The sequence below is a fragment of the Capricornis sumatraensis genome, chromosome 23 (assembly GCF_032405125.1).
Source record: "Capricornis sumatraensis isolate serow.1 chromosome 23, serow.2, whole genome shotgun sequence".
Taxonomy (NCBI): domain Eukaryota; kingdom Metazoa; phylum Chordata; class Mammalia; order Artiodactyla; family Bovidae; genus Capricornis; species Capricornis sumatraensis.
Window position 1 is genome coordinate 19746097 of NC_091091.1, and position 22263 is coordinate 19768359.

The following is a 22263-nucleotide window of genomic DNA, read 5'->3' on the forward strand; positions in this document are numbered from 1 at the left end:
AACGGTGCCTGGCATATTTTAAAAGCTTGGTGTTAGCTGTTCATCACCATCACAACTACTGTTGCTGCCATCTCCATGTTGTCTGTTTATCTTTTTAGTTTCAAAAATCACTTATGTTCCTGTTTAATTACATCTTGTACAAATGGAATGATGGACAGCTAGAGTTAAAATTAGAGCTCAAATAAATGATCAGACATATAGGAATGAGGCTTTTTAGAATGTGTGAACTTAGTGGGAGAACAGCAGAAAAGACAGATTTTCCTCACTGTGAAGTCTAACCAAGGATAGAATACTGGGGAATATTCATGGTAAGGGAGTGTGAAGCAGAAGAGGAAGCCAGCAAAGGAGCAGTGGAAGATTGTTTAGAGAAAGAAACTCTATAGAGTGTACATTAATATAGAGGTTATATTAATTAGGATAAGATTTGGGTGCAGTCGAATCATAGAGACTTAAATGTGATAAAAGTTCATTTCTGTCATTGTCACGAATTCCTGAAGTAGTCTGGGACAGTCGTGGTTTGTCATGGCGTCATGTTGTTACACCGCTGTGCGTGGATTCTCTTCTTTTCCAAAGTTGCCCGGTGGTCTGAGATGGCTGTTGGAGTTCTAGCCTCTTCATCCACATATGAGCCAGCAGAAAGGAGGAAACATCTTTTTCCCTTTAAGGATTCTTCCTGAAAGTTAGATGTACCACTTCTGCTCGTATTCTGTTGGTCACAGAGCCACATCTTCCTGCAGGAGAGGTTGGGAAATGTAGAATATTTTGAATGCTCAGTGCCTGGAGAGAAAAATGAGGAAAAATCAGGATAACCCAAGGGTAGCTAGTTGAAGAATATAGGGTAGATAACAGAGCTAATAGTCTGTGTGTGTGCCAGGCTGCTTCAGTCATGTTCGACTCTTTGCGACCCATGGACTGCAGCCCTCCAGGCTTCTTTGTCCATGGAATGAATTCTCCAGGCAAAAATACTGGAGTGGGTTGCCACGCTTAGGGTAGTTTACTTCTTTATTGGTAATCCTTGATAGAGTTTTTGTATTTGTGAAACTATGAGTATGAAACTACTCTTAATCAAATTGCATCAATAGTACTCTGTTTTTAGGGTGTTATCCTTTCATGAATCCTTACTTAATTAGGATTATCAGTCTCTTAAAGGGAAAAAGGTGATGGGTATGTATGTATATGTATGCCTGTATGTGCTATGTGTATAGATATATAATATACGTTAATATATATATATTTCCTCATTTAGCATTGGTGTTTGCCAAAATTGCTTCATACAGCAACAGCCTGCCTTAAAATTGATAGTATTTAAGTGTCTGATATCATTCTTTCATTCTTTTAAGCTTCTAATTTTACCTAGCCTTCTATTCACTCTCCAATTTGATTGTTTTGGGCCATTGTTTTTAATCTGTCTCTGTCCTTTTATATTACTACTCTCTCTCACTGCTGTTAATGCTGTTAATAGTACTTCCCAAAATAGATAAATGAGCAAATTTAATTAAATGTGTTATTTGCACTCTCCTGATCATTAATGAGTTTGTATGTAAGGTCAGGCCTACAGTCTTGCTAGGATTATAATGACTGAATTTTCTCTGTCCACTAAATGGATAAGTATTTGCTTTAGAGTTGTTTATTTTTAAAGCTTCCGTATTTTGTGTGTTTGTGTTCTTTTAATGTTGGAAATAAGAAGCCCTTCTAACAATAAAGGGAGAGTGTTTCCCTGTCTGAGAGTAAGAGACAGACCTGTTCCTGTTTACCTAAACACTTGAGAGTACATTTTCTAAAGGGAAGGACATTCTTTTATGAAAGCATAGTACAGTTATCAAAATCAGGAAATTAACATTGATATAATATTACACTGTAGTCCACAGACTTATTCAGATTTCACTCATTATCCCAATAATGTACTGTTTTGTAGGAAAAGAAAATTCTGGCTCTTGGAGTGTGTTCAATTGTCATGTCTCTTTAGTTTCCTTTAATCTGGAGCATTTCCTCGGTCTTTGTTTTTGCATGACATTAACATTTTTGAAGAGTCGAGGCCAGTTGTTTTGCTGTTATTATTGTTGAGTCGTTAAGTCGTGTCCAACTCTGCCATCCCATGGACTGCAGCTTGCCAGGCATCCCTGTCCTTCACTGTCTCTTGGAGTTTGGTCAGTTTCATGTCCACTGAGTCAGTGATACTATCTAACCATCTCATCCTCTGCGGTCCTCTTCTCCTTTTGCCTTCGATCTTTCCCAATATCTTAGTCTTTTCCAGTGAGTCAGCTTTTCGCATCAAGTGGCCAAAGTATTCGAGCTTCAGCTTTAGCATCAGTCCTTCCAATGAATATTCAGGGTTAATTTCCTTTAGAATTGACTGGTTTAATCTCATTGAAGTCCAGGGGACTCTCAAGAGTCTTCTCCAGCACCACAATTCAAAGGCATCAGTTCTTTTGTAGAATGCTTATAAATTGGGTTTATCTGCTGTTTTCTCATTACTGGCTTCAGGTTACCCATTTCTGGCAGGAATACCACAGAAGTAATGTTATGCTTCTCAGGGCGTTGTGTCAGGAGGCACAGGATGTTGAAATATTAGTAATGTGGTCTTGGATCACTCCTTTAAAGGTAGTATTTGCCAGGTTTTCCAGTGCAAAGTTACTATTTTTCCTTTTATAATTACTTTGGTGGTAAAATATACATAAAATTTATCATTTTAACCATTTTAACCAAAGTGTATAGTTCAGTGATTAAGTATATTGACATTATGTTTTTAATTTTGAGGTATCTTTGAAAAAATACTTTGAGATTTTATCAATTTCCTACTACTCCTTGAATTTTACTAACTTTTGTTTATCTGCCTGAATCATTTTCATGATGGTTCCTAAATGGTAATTTTCTAATTCCATCATGTCTCCTATACTTATAATACTTTATTTCATTATTTATTTTGATGCTGTTACTGATTTGGTCAGTGGGAGCCCATTCAGGCTGATTCCTGTTTCCTTTTGCCTTGCCCTTGTCACTCATACACGTTCATATACATCTTTATCTGTCTACTGAAAGCAATGTTTATATTGATACTTCTGATTCCAGTCCAATGCTACAGGGTTTATTCATTCTGTATTTATAACCCCCTCTTCCAAAAGAGAGAAACTTGTCCCTATGATTTGCATTTTTACTTACTGGCCTAGTCCTAGAATACCAGAGAATAGTTTCATACCACTACTTAAAAGACATCTTGTAAGCAGAGTTCAATATTTGTTTTCCTTATCCTATGGGCATATAGTCTAAATCTCCACTGGCCAATAAAGTAGCCACTAACTGCGTGATTTGAGATGTGTTGTAAATGTAAAATGTATACTGGATTTTGTAAACTTAGTATGAAATAAGAAATGTGAAATATCCCAATAATATTTAAATAATATGTTGAGATATATTAGATAAAATAAAGTTAATTTTAACAATTTTAACATGGCTGCTGCTGCCGCTGCTAAGTCACTTCAGTCGTGTCCGACTCTGTGCGACCCCATAGTCGGCAGCCCACCAGGCTCCCCCATCCCTGGGATTCTCCAGGCAAGAACACTGGAGTGGGTTGCCTTTTCCTTCTCCAATGCATGAAAGTGAAAAGTGAAAGTGAAGTCACTCAGTCATGTCTGACCCTCAGCGACCCCATGGACTGCAGCCTTCCAGGCTCCTCCATCCATGGGATTTTCCAGGCAAGAGTAACTGGAGTAGGATAACATGGCTGCTAGAAGATATTAAATTACATATGTGGCATCCATTATCTTTCTGTTGGACATCACTGAGCAAGAAACCACTTTCAGAAAGTTACTTGGGTTAGTTTTCTCCCCAGCTTTCTTTCTGTAACATAGTTATGTTAGTCATTTGCAGTACAATTCATTTCTATTATATTTTAAGTTTTTCTCCTCATCCTAATTGATCTTACTTATTTTTGAGCATGTGAAGCATTAATATGGTTCCCAAAGTCAGAATTATTTTAAATATGTATATGTACTCAAAGCAGTGTCACCCATTTCTTCTTTCTTTTCACCCTGTTTTCACCCCACCTTTATAGGCAATCAATCTCATCAGTCTCTGGATTACCCTCTCGGTGTTGTTTTCGCCCAGGTATGAGGAGATAACACGTTTATTTTTTTTATTTCTTAACTTTTTACACAAAATTTAGCATACTGTAGATACTTTTTTGTACTTTGCCTTTTTTACATTAAACATTTCACTTCAATATGTTTTGGACTCCATTCCATATCAATTTATAGCGCTCACTGTCCCATCCTCCCTTTGTCTTTTCCTCCCTCTGTCTTTTCCTCCCTCTTATGGTTACTCTGTTGTGATAACTTACCCATTCTCTCATGCCATTTCCAGTGTTTTGAATTTATAAGCAGTGCTGCAATAACTAACCTTGTTCATGTATATTTTTGTATGTTGGAAGGGTATGTTTGGGTAAATAACCTAAAATAGGATAGTTAGGTCAAAAGTTTACTGGAGTGGGTTGCCATTGCCTTCTCCAAAAGCAAATATAGTTTTCTTAAATATTGCTCAATCCCTTTCTGTGGGAGGTTGTACAAGTTTGAATTTGCACCAGCAATGTATGAGAGTTTTTCGCATAAACTAATTATCCGAGTATGTTGGTATGCTTTTTAATTTTTGCTATCCTATTTGTAGTTAGAAACAAAGTATCTCAATGTCACTTTACAGTTAATCTTTACATAGAATATATAAAAGTCATTTTAATATCTTTCTGTGTGAATTATATTTTTAACTTTATTTTTCTATCAGACTTTTTTTTCTCCATCAGTTTTTAAGTGTTCTATAGAAGTCCAGTCATTTCCTTATGATAAATTCTTTGAAGGAGAATTGCTGGATCCAAAGGTCCTTTGATATATAAAAGATTTTGAAATATTGTTAAAATGCTTTCTATATTAATAAAATATGTATCTCCATTAACAATGTGGAGCTCTATTCAAATAGTCTTTACTCACCAAAACAGACCTTACTTCTTAATCTTTGTTTGTCTGATAGATAAAATAGTAGATTTATTGTGGATTTCTTTGCTAACTGATGTGATTTATTTTTTCTTTGTTAACTGATGATGGTTTATTTTTTATTTGTCCAGCTAGCTGTCCATTCAACATATTCTTATTGAACATCCACCATGTACCATCCTAAAAGTTAGAACTATAGTAATGACTAGAAGTTGAACATCTTTTTGTATTTCAGTCATTTGTATTATTTTGTTTCTTATCTCCATCTCTTTCTCTCTTTTTAATGGCATTTAATAGATGTTTTGTCTCCTCAGACTAGTTCTCAGAGGACTGAGAATGAGAGGAAATGACATTTCCTTATTCTGTTTTGTTGTTGAACTTTTAAAAAGTATTTTTGTGCGTCTGTTTATTTTCATTGCCCATTCTATTGCAAATCACTGTATGAAACTCTTAGAGTATTCATGAAATGAGATCATGAAAGTTAAATGCAGAAACAGGTGTCAAAGAAGTGATAATTACAGATTTTTGTAAAATTAACTTTTATCATTATTATTTTCCAGGAGAGGCTGCTGTCTATCAGAAGGGAACTTTTGTACCATTTGCCTCAGATGCAGCCTGTCTGCACGTTCTAGAGTTTTATTATTCAAAAAATAAATGCCACTTATTTGGTAAGTCACTTAACTAGAAATATTATTTACTCTGTTTGCCTATGTTTTGTATGTTTTTAGTGCCATTTTACTTTGTAACTCTCCTGTATAACAAGTTTGAAAGTGGCAGTATCCTGAAAGACTTTCAGGATCTTTTGAAGATTTTCTTGCTTTTGTTCATGTGTCTTTCTTAATTTTGGTGTTTGTTGTAGAGAGAATAGGGGCTTGTTAAATATTGGAATTAATTCTCAACGTTGGATTACTCGCTTTGTTCTTTTCAGTCTCTTTCTACTATAATAACTGAGAATTAACATCCCTTCTTGTCCAGCTCTAGCTTCCCTGTAGTTCAAATAGGGAGCAGCAAAGATGCACTGTTATGGTAGGAGTTTGATGAACTGGGAAGACTATATGATCAGTGAAATCCTCAGGAAACCATAATAAAGCAGAATGAATACGGCTATCAAAGAAATTGTGGATGAAAACTAATTGATAGCTAGTGAAACTGATTTTAATTTGTAAAATGTTACTCTCTAGATGTTTATTTTTATTTTTCTAAGAAGACTTAAGTTGCTATGACCTGCTGTTTTGTGAGAGGTTTCTCTTCCCCACATCCTGTGATAATCTTTTTGGCCTGTTGCAGCTTCTGACTCTCATGTGTAGCCATTGGCAACCAGGAAACGGATGTATAGGATGAAGGCTTTTTCAGAGGGTCAGTCATAGCGCTGTCATAATTGTACTTGTGTGCTGCTGCAGCACATGCAAAGCATTGGATTAAAGCTTTAAAGAAATGATACTGGTGATTTGCAGAATTTCCTTTTAAATGGGTTTGCACAACAAGACATAGAAGTAAATGTTGATGTTGAGAACTGAGCTCAAAACAGTACTATCAAATAAAATTTAAGAATGAGGAGCCACAGGCACAAAAAAAGGGGAAGGAAGATTCTCCTTTGATATGTTTTTTTTGGTAGCCTCTTGGCTTCTGTTAACGTCAGAAAGCTGACTTCAGGTGTTCCTAGATAATGTGCACGTCTCATGTCAGTACAGCGACATGGGTTTTCATTGTGCTTGACTCTGAAAGGGCCACGTCTCAGAGTAAACCAAGTGAGTTTTAATCTTGGTTATTTAAAATCTCCTTGTACCTGTCTTATTAGGAGTATTTTTTTTTTTTTTAGAAGAAACTAATTTGCAACTGGCTATAAAGACTGACATTGTGTCCGAGAAAATGCTGTACTAACGCTGCGCTGTCCCACAGGGGCACTTCTCAAGTCCCCAAACACAGTGCTGACAATCTGTGACAGCCTGTGAATTGTTGGGCAGCATTTTGGGAGGATGGACAGCAAGCAGAGTGAGGCAGTTGTGTCTAAGTTACGGAGAAGATGGGGAGGGGGAGAAATGAGAGAAGAGCAGAGCAGCTCAGGTTCTGGGGGCAGTTTGAACAGTAGCTATTCTCCTTGTGAGCTCTGCTGATACCACTGAAATGAATAGCTGGAATTGGTTTCAGTGGGGTAGAAATGTGTTTCACTTTTCCTTTCAAGGTGTTATGGTTTCATTTTGTCTTAAAAACTGTAAGGTTAGATGTTCTATTGATAAAAGTAGGAGTTGGATAGATTGAAAAGTTTTGAAGAGACTAGAAATATCACTTCATGCTAGGAAATGAAACTATTAAAATCAAAGAAATGGAGATGGGTCTTACCTTTTCCAGAGACTGTTGCAATGGTAGTAAGGCCAGTTACCATATCTAGAGTCAAAATGATTGGGCTCTTATCTCAGACAAATGTATATCCTGATATTTTTTAGTTTATTAGATACCACTGGTGGCTCAGTGGTAAAGAATCCGCCTGCAATGCAGGAGACACTGGTTTGATCCCTGGATTGGGAAGATCCCCTGGAGAAGGAAATGGCAACCCATTCCTGTATTCTTGCCTGGGGAGTCCCATGGACAGAGGAGCCTGGTAAGCTATAGCCCATGAGGTTGCAGAAGAGCTGGACATGACTTAGCGACTAAACAACATACTAAGGTATCACCAGCTATTTGTTTCAGAAACACTTGGCCAACTATAGGAATCTTCACCAGGTAGCAAGGCACAAGTTTCTGGTATTTGGACTGTGGAGTGGAATTTGATGTGGGGCAAACTTTGGTTCAGTTCTTTCTCTGATTGTGAGTATGGTTATACAAAGTGAGTGTATTTGATTGCTCCCCTAGATGTAACGTCGGTTTATGCGTGTGGGGTTAGACTTGGGGAACACTGTTACAGAGCCCATCCCTCCTGTTGATCCTGTTTCTGGGTTTGGGTTCGATGTGATTGCTTGCTCACTGATACCATTGGGTTAAGCAAGTGTAATGTTGAGCGATGTCAGTATTAAGATTGTGTGCTATTGTAACACCTTTACCTGATGGTACATAATAATAAAAAGCCAGGGTAAATGAAAGAACAGATGGTGTAAGGGAAGGTTTGGAGACTAGACACAACAGTAATAGTATCACTTCTCAGCAATTGCCTGTAGGGTCTAGACTTGACTCTCCATTGCTTATGGTATTGAATGACTGAACCTAGTATTGAGGGCCCTCCAGGCTGAAAACGGAATATTCTTTCTGGCAGAATATTCCACACTTTGCTATATTGACCCTTTGGCTCTAGTAGTTTCTATAGCTGTCTCCAAAATAAGGTTTTCTGAATTACTGCCTCTTCAGATTGCTCAGACCATTCCTTCTACTTGGAATATCTCCCTTCAGTCCCCAGTCTACATACTAGCTTCCAATTCCCTTCGATGCTATCTTTTTCAACTGTTCCAGGCCCTGTGTGATAGCTCTCTTTTCTGAATTTTTATCATTTAGAGCTTTTTACTTGTCAATTTTATATTACCTTAAAACACCTTTTTAAAAAAATTTCTTACCTTCCCAATTAGGTAGAGACAACTTAAATAGGAGGCTATGTTCTTCATGTGGCTCAAGCTGTGTCCTTACCTGTGGTCCAACTTTATAATTTCCACTGTCCCAGCGTAAATCTCAGTACATTCTGTGCACTAAAAAATGTTTGGCTACAAGAAAATGCCGTTACCTATTGTTAGCTATTACTAACCTTTAACATTTGTCTTGCTTTTTGTATCATAAAAATATTAGATTAAAATACAGTTTAGTACCTGAACCATGTTTGTTCAGTAGATTATTCTACTTTGAAAGCCTTTTGTAACACTCTGGACAGGTTTCCTGATCCTTAAAGGAGCAGTTCTCTGAAGATGTTTATGTATTATAAGGTAATTGTTTGCTGTTCTTGACAGTTAGTAAACTTTCAGTCTGCATATAAGAGAGTCTTTTACTTATTAATTATCTGATGTTTTTTCTTTGCCTGCTTTAAAGTGAAGCTTGCTGCTTTTGGTTTCTCAGTTTCTGATCAGCCACATTTGGTCTTCACAGTTGCTAGTACAGCTACAAGGAGGAAGGAGATAAGAGTTGTAACTATATCGCTAACATACCTTTACAATTATTCTCTTTGGTTATGGTTGCACTTTGGTATTTTTTCTTTTTTAAAACTATACTAAGCTTTGTTTGCCCCATTTTTTTAGAACGCATGTATTCTAGTCTACTGTAGTAGTTAAGTGTAGGGACTTCAGAATCCTAAGCAACACTTGGAAGCTGTGTGATCTTAAGTAACTTAGTTTTAGATTTCTCATCTGTAAAACTGAGAAAATAGCAACTACCTCTTGGTGTGTACTTGGGGTCAAATGAGACAATATGAATAAGACACAGATTAAGCCTATTACTGCTTTCAATACTTACTCAGTGGTTTATTAGCTTTAGTTTGTGAATCTTGGGCTTCTGTGGTGGCTCAGATGGTAAAGAATCCACCTGCAGTGCAAGAGACCTAGGTTTGATCTCTGAGTCAGGAGGATCTCCTGGAGAAGGGAATGGCAACCCACTCTAGTATTCTTGCCTGGAGAACTCCATGGATGGAGGAGCCTGGAGAACTCCATGGATGGAGGAGCCTGGAGGGCTACAGTTCATGGGGTCACAAAGAATCAGACACAACTGAGTGACTTTCAAAGGGGAAAAACGATCAGGCTTAATGCATGTCAGATTTAAGGCACAGCCCTGAAAGCCTTATTTGTTCTAACTCTTTTATTCTCAGTTGCACTATAGGACATCAGTGGAACCCAGGATAGACGCAGGAAAGGAACTAATTTCAAAGGAGTGTAGAAACACAGACCAACCTCCAGATGTGTAATGAAGGAAAGAAATTTTAGGAAGGTGTTTTCTTCCCTCTTCTCTACCACCAGATAGAGACACGGAGTAGGAAGCAGACTGCTTGCTCTACCTTGATGTTACATCTTGCTGTTGTTCAGTTATAGTAAAGCTTTGATCTGAGGTGGTCAGTTGTAGGTGCAAATATTAGACTCAGAACAGCTAAGTTGGTGAACGATGGGGTTACCACATCAGTGGAGTGTGAAAGAGACTAAGCTGCGGACTGTTTCCTAGCCTCTAAAGCGTGAAATCAGTTGGTGCCGATGCATGGCGGCTGTAGCCAGTGGAGTATAAAATAAGTTGGGAGTGTGAATTGTGTTATGTTATGAGAAAAACCTTTTCATGCCATAGTTTGTTTACATATTTTGAGGCCCTCAAGACCCCTGCTGGAATCATCTCTCCTGTATCTTTCATTGTCTGGATACTCAGATTTCTTTATGAAATATTTCTTCCAGTTCTGCAGCCTATAATCTTTGCTCAGCTGCATGCACAGAGGCAAAGGCTATAAATGTCTGGAGCAGACTAATATTAAAATACTGACTTATATTCTGTTTAAGATTACATCTGAAAAGGCCATTTGCAGCAGGTATTTATTGTACAAGTTTCTTCTCTCTTTAGATTCAGATTTGAAAGTGCACTCTGCATTCTGCTTTGAAGGTTCCTCTAGTCTAGGAACCGTGCCATCAGTTTCACTGTTCGTTTTTCCCATGTGCCTCTGGAGAAAGGTGGAGAAGGATAATGTTTTCAAATGGTCGTGGGAGTAGATAGGAAGAAGTATAGAGATTATTCTTATGGGGAATAGAAGAGAGGGAGTTCCTCTCCTGACACCTGGTTAGGTTCTTCAACCATATGGCTTTGAGGGTGAGGCAAGGTGAATGAGGAAGTTTCAGAGATAGTAGTAGATTATTACTGTCAGCACTTTTAAGTCTGGAAGGTTATTGGAAATAGTCATGCCATGAAAGCATTAATCTTTCATTCTTACCCTAGTTGATTTTCTTGTTTTACTGCAGCGGTCTTTGAATTCTTTTTTGGTTGCTTTGTATTTATACAGATTCTAAGCAAATTGCTAATATTTATGAAATTAATAGATGATTGTGAGAGACCCATCTTGCTGAGTATCATCAGGCAGTCTAGTGTAGTAGTTAAATGCAGGGACTTTGAAATCCTAACCAGCACTTAACAGCTATGTGACCTTGAGTTGCTTCAGATTTCTCATTGGTAAAACTGAGGTCATAACACCTATCTCATGGTACTGTAGCTGGAATCAAATGAGAAAATAAGATACGTAAAATATTGAGCACAGTCCCTGTCACACCACGAGCACTCATCAAATGGTTAGCTGTTGATTTTTCCCTTCTCTTCCTCCGCTGCTGCTGTTGGCACTACTCTGCCACTACTTCAGTTTTGCTTGTGGGGCCTAAACCTTAATGGAACAGAAAACATAATTAGACATGGTTCATTGCAGCAGATTTTGAAAAATATGTCATTGTTCCCTGGCTTAATCTATTTCTTAATAGATCTTTCTTAACCAAATAGAAACACCATAAAAAGACTTTTTAGCGAAAGGAAAGGATCTTTGTGTTGACTTGAGATTGTCTTGTAAAAAATTGATTATTCTAAAATGTATTTGGTTAATGCAAATAAAGCAGCTTTTCTGTGAACTTAAGGAGTATATAAAAATAAGAAAGAGTTTAAAGCACTGTAGAAATAAGAAAAGTTTAAAGCGCTGTCATTCCTTATTATTCACCTAGTACTGATAATTTTTTTTAGGAGGTACCTTATTTTTAATTCCTAGGAGAAATGTTTTGTCTGGTCTGAAGACTAGTTGTAGCAGAATTCTCATCTAATGTATGAGGACATTTCTGTGGGAATGGGATGGAAAAGTCATCCTGATCATTTATACTAATGGAGATATGCATTAGTGTGGATAATATATTTGGTTTTGATGTGTATTATGTGATTATTTTTGCAGCACAATTAACTTTCTGGTTAAAATTTACTCAGCTAGTATATCCTGCATATATATACTGGGTAGAAAATTGGTTAAAGGCAGGTGTGATGGTTAGCTTAACTAACTATTTAGATTAGTTGATGGGAGATCTGGGGTTCTTGTCTCAGTTACCACTCAAATAGTTCCAAGTCTTAAGTAAATTCCTCAGTTTCCTCATTTTAAAAATGAGTTTATACGACATGATTTTCCAAGGTCTTTTCCAGCTATCTGTAAGGCTGTAAGATTTGTATGGAGGTAACTTGACAGTCAGGACATGCAACAGTGACACATTTTGACCACCAGAGGGTGGAGTCCAATCAGTTAGCTGGAGCTCTGTATTTGACCAGAATGTGGTGTCCTTGGAAACGAAGAGGACACATTGCTCCTCTGTCCATTTAACTTAAGTTATGGAGCCTCTGACTTTTGTGATTCTACTTGCGTTAGACATCTTTCTGCTTTTTTCTTTGCAAACTTCTAGATAAACAAGGGAGAAGAGAAGGATAGAGGTTTCTTGTTGTCCGGGATTCATCAAATTTTGTTCTCTTAGATAGCAAGTGACTCTCAGGTGACCCATTGGCAACTTTGATGGGGAGCACAATAGTATTAGTGGCTAAGTTTAAATTACTTGTGGCTTCCTTCCTCCCCAAACACATAGGCATACATACAAATGACAGTCAATCCTCATTTCTCTCATTCCTTCTGAAATCCCAAGGATGAAAATGGGATGTCTGAGAAATATAATAAGCACAATATTTTTAATTGAAATCTAGGTTTCAGCCTTGCTTTACCGCTTAGTATCTATCTAACCAGGCACATTACAACCTCAGATCCTCAGTTTCTGTATTTGAAAAATTAGGATATTGAATTATGACCTATATAATCTCTTTCAATAATGTAATTCTAAAATTATGTAAAAATTTTTCAATGTTTATGTGAAGGGCAGTGCTATTCTTGATAAGACATTAATTTTTATAAAAATATCACAGAATTTTTCCTATTTTTTGTTTGAAATAGAATTATAGGTATTGTTAAGGCATAAATATTAAAAATTTAAACTACCATTATGGCAAGAAGAATGACAGTTGCCTTTCCATTGAGACATTTTTCTAATCCCCAAAACAAATACAAACAGATTCTCTGAGCATTGGCTCACAGCAGCAGCGAGTCAGTCAAAAGAGGTGGGACCAGGAGCCAGGCCAAGCTGATTTGGGGTATAGTTGATAGTAAAGCATTTAGAGAAGTCATCTGGGAACACGTGAGCTTAGAAGAGAGGGCACGTGGGGTCTAGGAATCTGTATTATAAAGCTGGATTCAGAGTCCATTTCTTTAATCACACAAGTGGAAATATCTTTGATAGAGTCCGGTTGTATGCGTCTGAGAGCACAAGGTAACATGGAAGTAACAAAGGGGGTGGGTTGCCATTTCCTTCTCCAGCAGATCTTCCTGACCCACGGGTCGAACCCAGGTCTCCCGCATTGTAGACAGACGCTTTACTGTCTGAGCCTCCAGGGAAGTCCTAACAAAGCAGGCATATAGTCCAAAGAAACAAGCAGAAATGAGTGTCTAGAAGGTGACAGACAAGTGGATGCAGAAGCGTGCTTGTGAAAACAGGCAAGGATTAGCACTTATGATTTGATATGTATACAGGAGAGTAGAAGCCAGCCAGGAAAACCAGATAGAAACAGCATTTTAGGATTATGTGCAAATACAAAATTTCAGTCTATCCTTGTTTTAATCACTTTCCTTGATGTTGGTAGCCATGTCTTCTTGGCATATCTAAGGTGCTCACAGTTGAGTCTAGTGAGGATATCACTGACACTCGATATAGTTTATATGCTTCTAATAGCTTCACATTCCACTGGATACACATATCCACAGATCTGCTCACTAGAACTGCAGAGTTCATTTCACAGAACTGGCTAGTAAAATATTTGGCAGGCAAGCTAGCTTTTCAAGTGCTCCTAGGAACAGAGCCCAGCTGTTCCCTTTGGGCTTTGCACTGTTGGAATTCATTGGGTTAGCAGCTAGAAAGAATGGACTGTAACATTTTCAGCCTGGTTCCTGACAGCAAAGCAAAGGTGTTAGAATTTCTGTTCTAGAGGTTTACACTGCAAGTAACTTAACCTGATTGTGTGTCTTAATATTACTGAGCTTCTGACCGCTGAAATATGGCTTGGATCGATGGTGGTTTGGAGAAAGTAGAAGGAGGGCTATCCATCATTCAGAGGCTCCATAGAAGCTGCCTGATAATGCTGCTTTCACCAAGCAGCCATCTGTCCATCCATCCATCAGTAGGATGAAATGAGATTTAGCGGAACAGGCAGCTGTAACTCTGAGACACTTTCTAACCAACGATTGAAGCCCTGGCCTTAGTCTGACCACAAAGCACAGCACTGGGGTTTGGCGGGATGTGGCGGCAAGCACAGCAGTCTCATTCCCGTCAGTGCCAGCCTTGAGTGTATTCAATATGAGGCTGAAGCCCAGCCGAATCTCTTGTACATAATTCGGCTAAACTTTGGGTGATGAGCAAGCGGTAATTCTCTTTCAGCTCCAGTACTGTTTTACAGGTTGAGCAGACTCTTTTGATGGAGAATTTTTTGTTTGACTTGGAGAAGAAATAGAATTAAAGAGCTGATTTAATTACTCTAGAATCCGACCACACAGTTTAGTCTTTAACCCATATTGTATATTGGCAGAAGGCTTTGTAAATGCCAATATACAATATGAATATATTTGCCAATATACCAATGAATCAGGAAGACCACCTTTTTCCTCAATTGTAAACACTGTGGGAACTTGTGCTGGCAAGTCCCCATTTGTCATGGCAGTGAGGGATGAGGCTAAATTAAATTCAAGGATAATTTAGTGATTTTATTTTATCTAGATTCTTTTTTCTCTAAAATTGGCATTTTTTTACCTAGGTTGTTATAGAGCAGAAATTGCATATTTCTCTCTACTCTGTATTAGTGGTGCCAACATGGGAGGAAAGTAAATGTGGGCCGGAAAATAGGTCAAAGATAAGAAGCAAGAAGGGGACTACCCCTGAGGTGGATAATCAAGCTCTGAGTATTGAATGTTACCTGTTGTCTTCCTGGTTCTCCTGCTTTCCCAGGGCACCAGGCCTTCTGAGAGCCTCTTGCTCAGTATGGCTCTGTGCTCACTTTGCCTGTCCTGGTGCTTCCCTAGCCGTGGCCAGGTTTCTTGACTGTTTTCTTGCTGTGGTCACTTCAGACCACTGCTCCTGCTCTTTGTTCTGAAGCCTTAGCTCTTCATTTTAGATTGGGGGAAGGGTCGAGGGAGCCTAATGTACCGGAGATGCCTCGGAAATGAGAGCCTTGGATGAATTCCTGGGCCTATTGATCCACCGGCAGTTTATGCATCCTGACATTCATAATCTCAGTAGGTTGCTGATGTTCCTGATTAATGGGTCCAGGGGCTGTCCATCCGTCACTTCACATTAATTACTGAAGAGGTGTTTTTCCAGTGATTTACCTGACAGCGGGCTGTGATAAATACCCCTAAGCAGAGTGGGCAGTGATTTATCACAGGGCCACACCCTCCCCCCACTTAGCCTTCCCCCTAACCACAGGCCAGCACTGGGACCTGACCAGAGAGTGCCCCCTCCCCATAAGCTATCTATCTCCATAATTGCTTGTGGATGCATATTTGCTGGGGCATGGGACCTGGCAGATAGCATTCTAGAATTTGTGCCAAAGATGATGAAAAACAAATCTTCCTAGTAGGAAGAGTAACTAGTATGTTTTTTCATGGGCAGAGAAGTATATATAAGGTGCTTTTCTTTTACTTTTTAAGAAATCTGATGGAAATACTGCCTACCTACTGTGCATCATGTCCTGAGCACTGGTAATCGCTCTGCAAGCTTTAAAGAGTAGAGAAAGCAGTTTTCTTTTCAATATTTGTAGTCTGCCAAGGGAGAATCTGAAGACACATGAAAAATTAGAGAATATTTCATGGCACTAATAGCGCCGAAGAATTGATGCTTTTGAACTGTGGTGTTGGAGAAGACTCTTGAGAGTCCCTTGGACTGCAAGGAGGTCCAACCAGTCCATTCTGAAGGAGATCAACCCTGAGATTTCTTTGGAGGGAATGATGCTAAAGTTGAAGCTCCAGTACTTTGGCCACCTCATGTGAACAGTTGACTCATTGGAAAAGACTGATGCTGGGAGGGATTGGGGGCAGAAGGAGAAGGGGACGACCGAGGATGAGATGGCTGGATGGCATCACGGACTCACTGGATGTGAGTCTGAGTGAACTCCGGGAGATGGTGATGGACAGGGAGGCCTGGCGTGCTGCGATTCATGGGGTCGCAAAGAGTCGGACACGACTGAGCGACTGAACTGAACTGAACTGAATATAATCTTGAGAGGATTGGGATAGAACTCTAGGGTTCCATTTCTGTGAGATCAGGCTCACCAGCCGAAAACCAAGGGATGGACTCAGAGACATAAAGCACAAGGAAAGCGAGGCTTTTAATGACAGTCTTGCAAGATCTGGTGTCCGGTGGGCAGGCAAACCCAGGCAAACTGTTACAAGCAGTTTGTTCCCTAACATGCAGCTCCCTTCCCCCTGTTCCTCATTGGCCCAGTATTGTGAGATGTACAATCTTTCTGGATGTCACCTAAGTTTCGTTATTTCCTTATTAGGCTATCCTTTCTTTCTTCCCAATTTACATCCTCATTTTTCAACAAATACTTTCTTGTTAGTTTATCCCTTCCCCCAACATCCCGTTTGCTTAGGGACCCTGCAGGTTCATGAACTATGTCACGTCCACAAATCCTTAGGCATGGTTAGAGCTGGGGCATAGGTAATGGGTGGAGTCCTATCTCTTTAGGATCCAGTCTGACCTCCCTCCCCCAACCCTAACTTTATCTGAAGAGTTCAGGCCTCAACTTTGTCGTGTTTGCAAATTCAACTGCTAGTAATTTTTCCACTCAGAGCTACGTAGTTTGCCTTGAAAATGGACCACTTCAAGTTTCTATTTCTTACAATTTCTTATTTTTTAGTCTTTGAAAGTAAAATTTAGTGCTATATTTCAGTGTTTTCCATGGGTCAGACATTGTATTTAACTCTGGAAATATGAAAATGAATGTGGTATAGCAGCAGATCTCAGGGAGCAAAATTTGATTCCTTCAATTTTGATGTTTAGCCTGTTGGTGTATAAACAAATAAAATCTGCAAACTGGCTTTCTTTTGTGTCTTTTGAAACAAAAATAGCATACAATTGATCTCAAAGAGCTAGTCCTTGTAGAGAGAAACGTACTATATGTAATCACATAATTTCCTTGTTTTTCCCAGATGTTTTTACTCAGCATTTAGTGTGGTGGATATTTTAGAACTTGTATTAGAAAGTTCAAGTCTTTTAAGACTCCAGAGTTACCTAAGGTAGTAACCACTATCCCTACTAGCTGTGGTAGGTTTTATATAGAACAGAGTGGTTCAACAGGTGGTGCCAACAGGGTTTTCCTGGTTTTAGGAGGGGTGAAGTCTGATTTCCAGAAAAGGGAAAGTTAGTGGTAAACAGCCCATGCTATGATTTGAGATTTCAGGGGTTAGGTGGGCAGATATATATGGAGTCATGTTGGTAATTTTACTTCTTGAAGTGATGAAGTTAACAATAAACATGGCATGTTAGCACAATATTAAAGTTAGGTATCTATGATTCAGAAAATTCAGAGTTGTTTTGTTGAGGATATACAATGGGAGACAGTTGTAAGCAGTCAAAACTTGATTTCAGTTACGGCTCCTCTACTTAGCAGCTAGCTGTGTGATCTAGAGATTTAGTTACCTTATCTGTGAAATGGTAATAATAACTATATATACCCCAAGGTGTTGTTAAATGAGATAGTTAGTATAGGAGCACTTAGCACAGTGCTTTCCACTCATTGACTTCTTTAGTGCAGGACAGATATTGCTCAGTGGTTTTAAAAATCCCAACATAATACAAGGTTTTTATAATCTCAGAAATATTCATAGTCTTAGTGCTTTTCAGTATTTCTTGTGATTGGGATGTGTGTGTGTGTGTGTGTGTATATATATGTATCTGTAAAAATAGATAATACTTAAAAACATAGAGCATCATTTCTTCAACGGTGGAAGGGCATTGTGGTTTTTAAGAATGAACCAAGTACAGGGGACAGGCCTTTAATCTGGCTGTAGTTTGATTTTGGTCTCACCATTAGTTTGCACATAAGGCCTCTTTTTGTAAATATATATTTATATCATGTGTCATATATACAAGTTAAGAAGAGTCTATGTTAGTAGGAAATAGCGAATGAATTGAGTTAAAAAACACACTGGTAAAGAATTCCTAATTTTGACCAAGAATACATGTGCTTTTCAGCTATTCACAGTCTCAAGTTAAGCAGAAATATCTGAACTGATAGTACTTCATGTTAGGAACATTGGTTTTTAATTCTCATTTTTTACCAAATTTACTGAATGCCATCCATGTGCCAGTTATGGTGTTGTGCATTGAGGATTTAAAACTGGTAAGATGTTTCTTACTTTCAAGGAACTCAAGGTATAATTGGAGTCAGACAAACTAACAGTTTGATATGGCAGCAGGAGTTGAAAATACCTAACTTTTCTCAAAAAAAAGTTCATTGAAATGTACAACATGCAGCAGGTGTTCAGAAATCCTTTAGGGCTGGGTCTTAGAAGGAACAGTCTGAAACCATTCTTGGCAGGTAGGGCTTCAAATGGCAATGGACTGTCTTGGGTTTGGATTCACTACAGGACAGGCATAGGGTCATCCTAGACACAGTTGGACCAGTTAGACCTCTGAAAGCTTCCTGGTCAGTTTTGCTGACCCACTGGTGTTCCTCTGGCTTTTTAGTTCCAGGGCCCCATTATATCTTTTGGAGCAGCTTTTGAAAAGAAAGGAGAATGGTTAAGGCCTCTAATTTCTAAGACATCAACTAATAGATGTAGTTATTCCTAATATTTTTCTTCCCCAGAGGGTTATAAGATACTAAAGTGGAGGGCATTTAACACTGGTATATTCATTTTGCCATTAGGCAGTTCAGAGCACAAACACAGGAGCTATATTATCTAGATTAAAATCTGGCACTTTCTAGGTCCTTGGCCTTCGACATATTATTTAACATCCTGTGCCTCATTTTCTCATCTGTAAAATTTGACTGGAAATGATTTCACATTGTAGGGTTGTTGGGAAGCTTTTAATGAGGATATCACTGTTTTGAACATCATCAAGTAAGCTACATAAGATCTGATAAGTGGCCAAAATAGGTATCATAAAGTTCATATATTAAAGTTCGTAAACTTTGCTCAAATAAGAAGCATCTCAGATCCTTACTGGAGAAGGCGATGGCACGCCACTCCAGTCCTCTTGCCTGGAAAATCCCATGGACGGAGGAGCCTGGTAGGCTGCAGTCCATGGGGTCTCGAAGAGTCGGACACGACTGAGCGCCTTCACTTTCACTTTTCACTTTCACGCATTGGAGAAGGAAATGGCAACCCACTCCAGTATTCTTGCCTGGAGAATCCCAGGGACGGGGGAGCCTGGTGCGCTGCCATCTATGGGGTCACACAGAGTCGGACACGACTGAAGTGACTTAGCAGCAGCAGCAGCAGATCCTTACTTACAAGCCTTTTTATTCTTATTCCGTATATAATTTGAGCATGCTGAAATTTACAGTATCCATTAGACTCAAAGAAATATAGATGCTGAGAGTGGCAAGAAGTGACAGGTGGGGAAGAGATAGGAACAATAAAAATCCTGTAAAAAATTACTTTTTTTGGAACAATAAAATTCCAATGAAGAATCCACATTCTTTCACAATGAAAAAATGTATCACTCAGCAAGTGGCCAGTTTAGCCATTTAAATAGAGCTGTTTGACTCCTCATTTGCTTCCAGTTAATGAATCTGTTTACCTTCTGAGTAAGGGCCTCTTAATGAGTGTCTGCTGCTGCTGCTAAGTCGCTTCAGTCGTGTCCAACTCTTTGTGACCCCATGGACTACAGCCTACCAGGCTCCTCCATCCATGGGATTTTCCAGGCAAGAGTACTGGAGTGGGTTGCCACTGCGTTCTCTGAAATGAGTGTCTACCTGGTTTAAAACCTTTTTTTTCCTCTTCAGTTCAGGTATGTTAAAGAGCAGGCCTTGATTCACTAATGTCACAAATTATTGTCTTTATTCTGTTAATCTAAATCACAGCATACATTTTGTAAACCTGACTTGAATAGAAGTAAGAGTAAACCTCCAAGTGAATGTAGAAATTATTTTCTTTTCAAGTGTGAAATATGTCCCTGTTTTAACTAGTACGAGTGCATTTATGGAAGGATGCATTAAGAAAATTACAGCAGAATCAGTTGTGGTTCATTAACAGACTTCATGGTTTTTAAAGTATGAAACCATTTCTTTGCTGTCCAAGAATAATTTTTCATGTTATTATATTATAAGCAAGTGCCTCTTTGTTGTGTTTGGATCAAGGTTTTGGTTTTTTGTTTTTGTTTTTTAAATGAAGCTTGTTTGCAGAGAGAGGACATTTCTTGGTTTCTTGTTTGTAAAAATGTGCTTGACACTGGAAGTGAAGGAACTTGAAAGTGAGGAAAGATTGGGTATATCCCTTATTTTATTATTTTACTAAAGACTTCTGGCCAGGTGATATAATTGTCTAATTTTTTTCTCATGTTTTACTTTTTCTTTTGCTCCACAAGCAAAATTCCAAATCAGTTGAAACAGAGTATGTTTTCTATCCCTGCTGTGAAAATTTCTGACATTAAATATGCTGTTTTGGAATGGTTTTTCAGTCATTCAGGTGATATTTAGAGTGCTTATCTCTATAAGGTGAGAACACAGATTAAAAAAAATTTTTTTAGGTTTATTGCATAATGCTTTTGTGTTAACGGAAACAATGACTTTTTTGGTTAACTTCACACTTCATGGGGCTTCCCCAGTGGTGCAGTGATAAGGAATCCTCCTGCCAATGCAGGAGATACAGATTTGATGCCTGGGTTGGGAAGATCCCCTGGAGTAGGAAATGGCAACCCACTCCAGTTTCCTAGCCTGGGAAATCCCCATGGACAGAGAGGCCTGGCAGGCTACATACAGTCCTTGGGGTCACAGCAGAGTAGGACGTGACTTAGCGACTAAAACAACTACAAATGCAACACTTCGTTAGAAGTTTGTAAACGATTATTTACTGCTCCATTCACAAGATTATGAAATAACTCCAGAAATGTGTGTATGTATATGCTGGCCATTGCTAAAGAAGTAGAATTCATTTGTTTGTGTTCCTTAGATTAAATTGAAATGACTGAAGAACTGGCATAGGCTTTAATGAATCCTAAACCTTTCTAAGGCAAAAATAACTAAAAAAAGCTGTTGATTATGTAAGTTTAATTTATATATGAAATAGTGAGGCTCAAGATACCGTATCTGTCCTGAGATAAATATTTGAGCAATTCAGAATATCATGTTCTACTTAGTACTCCCCTTATGTTTTTAATAGTATAACAAAGCAGGTATTGATAGAATTTTTAATCTTATGATTGCTAACTTTTTTGTTAGAGGATTTAAAAACTATTATACATATGCCTTTATTACATTAAACTCCCTATTCCCTATTTCTGTCATTTATTTCTCCTTTCCTATTGGATCATTTTCCACACCTCATTCCAGTTAGGTATTTATCTCTCCACCTCCACTGAAACTATTCCAATGTCACCAACAACCTCTATCCTGCCAAATCCAGTGGAAAATTCTCAGTTCTTACTACTTGACTTTTCAACATTTAATGCAAATGATTAGTCTTGCCTTTTAAAGAATTGCATGCTTCTGTTTTTTTCCTCCACGTCCCATGCTTGGCTGCATCTCTTCTTCCTGACCTCTAAAGTTGTAGGTCCCCCATGATTCAGTTCCCCTGGCCTACTATCTCTGATGCTCCCTGAGTAACCTTATTCCTGTTCTTGGCTTGAATCTTTATGGTGATGATTTCCAAATTTTTATCTTCAATTCTTATGCCTCCTCTGAGCTTCAGACTTATATTTCCAGTTGCTTCCTTAATAGCTATACAGTGTCCAGCAGGCATTCACATTTAAAGTATCCAAGCCACAGCTCTTGATTCCTCTTTTCTTATTTCCTTCCTATCTTAGTAAATTTAACTGTCATCATCCAGGTTGATCAGACCAAAACTCTCAAGTGGCTCCTCTCTTCCCATCACACCCCATACAACCATATCATCAAGTTTTTGTTGGCTTTGCCTTGAAAATATATCATTAATAACCTTTTCTTGTGACCTCCTCTGTTAGTAACCTATGCTGCATGCCTGTTTTTAGACATAGAGATTTTCTTCCTCAATTCCAGACTTTGTTTTGTTTATTGCTGTGTTCCCAGTGTCTAAGATGGGACTTAGCACATACTA

General features: G+C 38.5%; 1 protein-coding gene across 1 annotated transcript in view; it reads left to right on the forward strand.

Annotated features, from left to right (window-relative positions):
- Window positions 1-5566: 5566 nt before the first annotated feature.
- R3HCC1L (R3H domain and coiled-coil containing 1 like) overlaps window positions 5567-22263 on the forward strand; it is a 59738-nt gene continuing 43041 nt past the window's right edge. The window contains exon 1 of the mRNA XM_068961489.1: window positions 5567-5647. The gene's annotated coding sequence lies outside the window, so the exon portion shown is untranslated. The remainder of the gene's footprint in view (window positions 5648-22263) is intronic.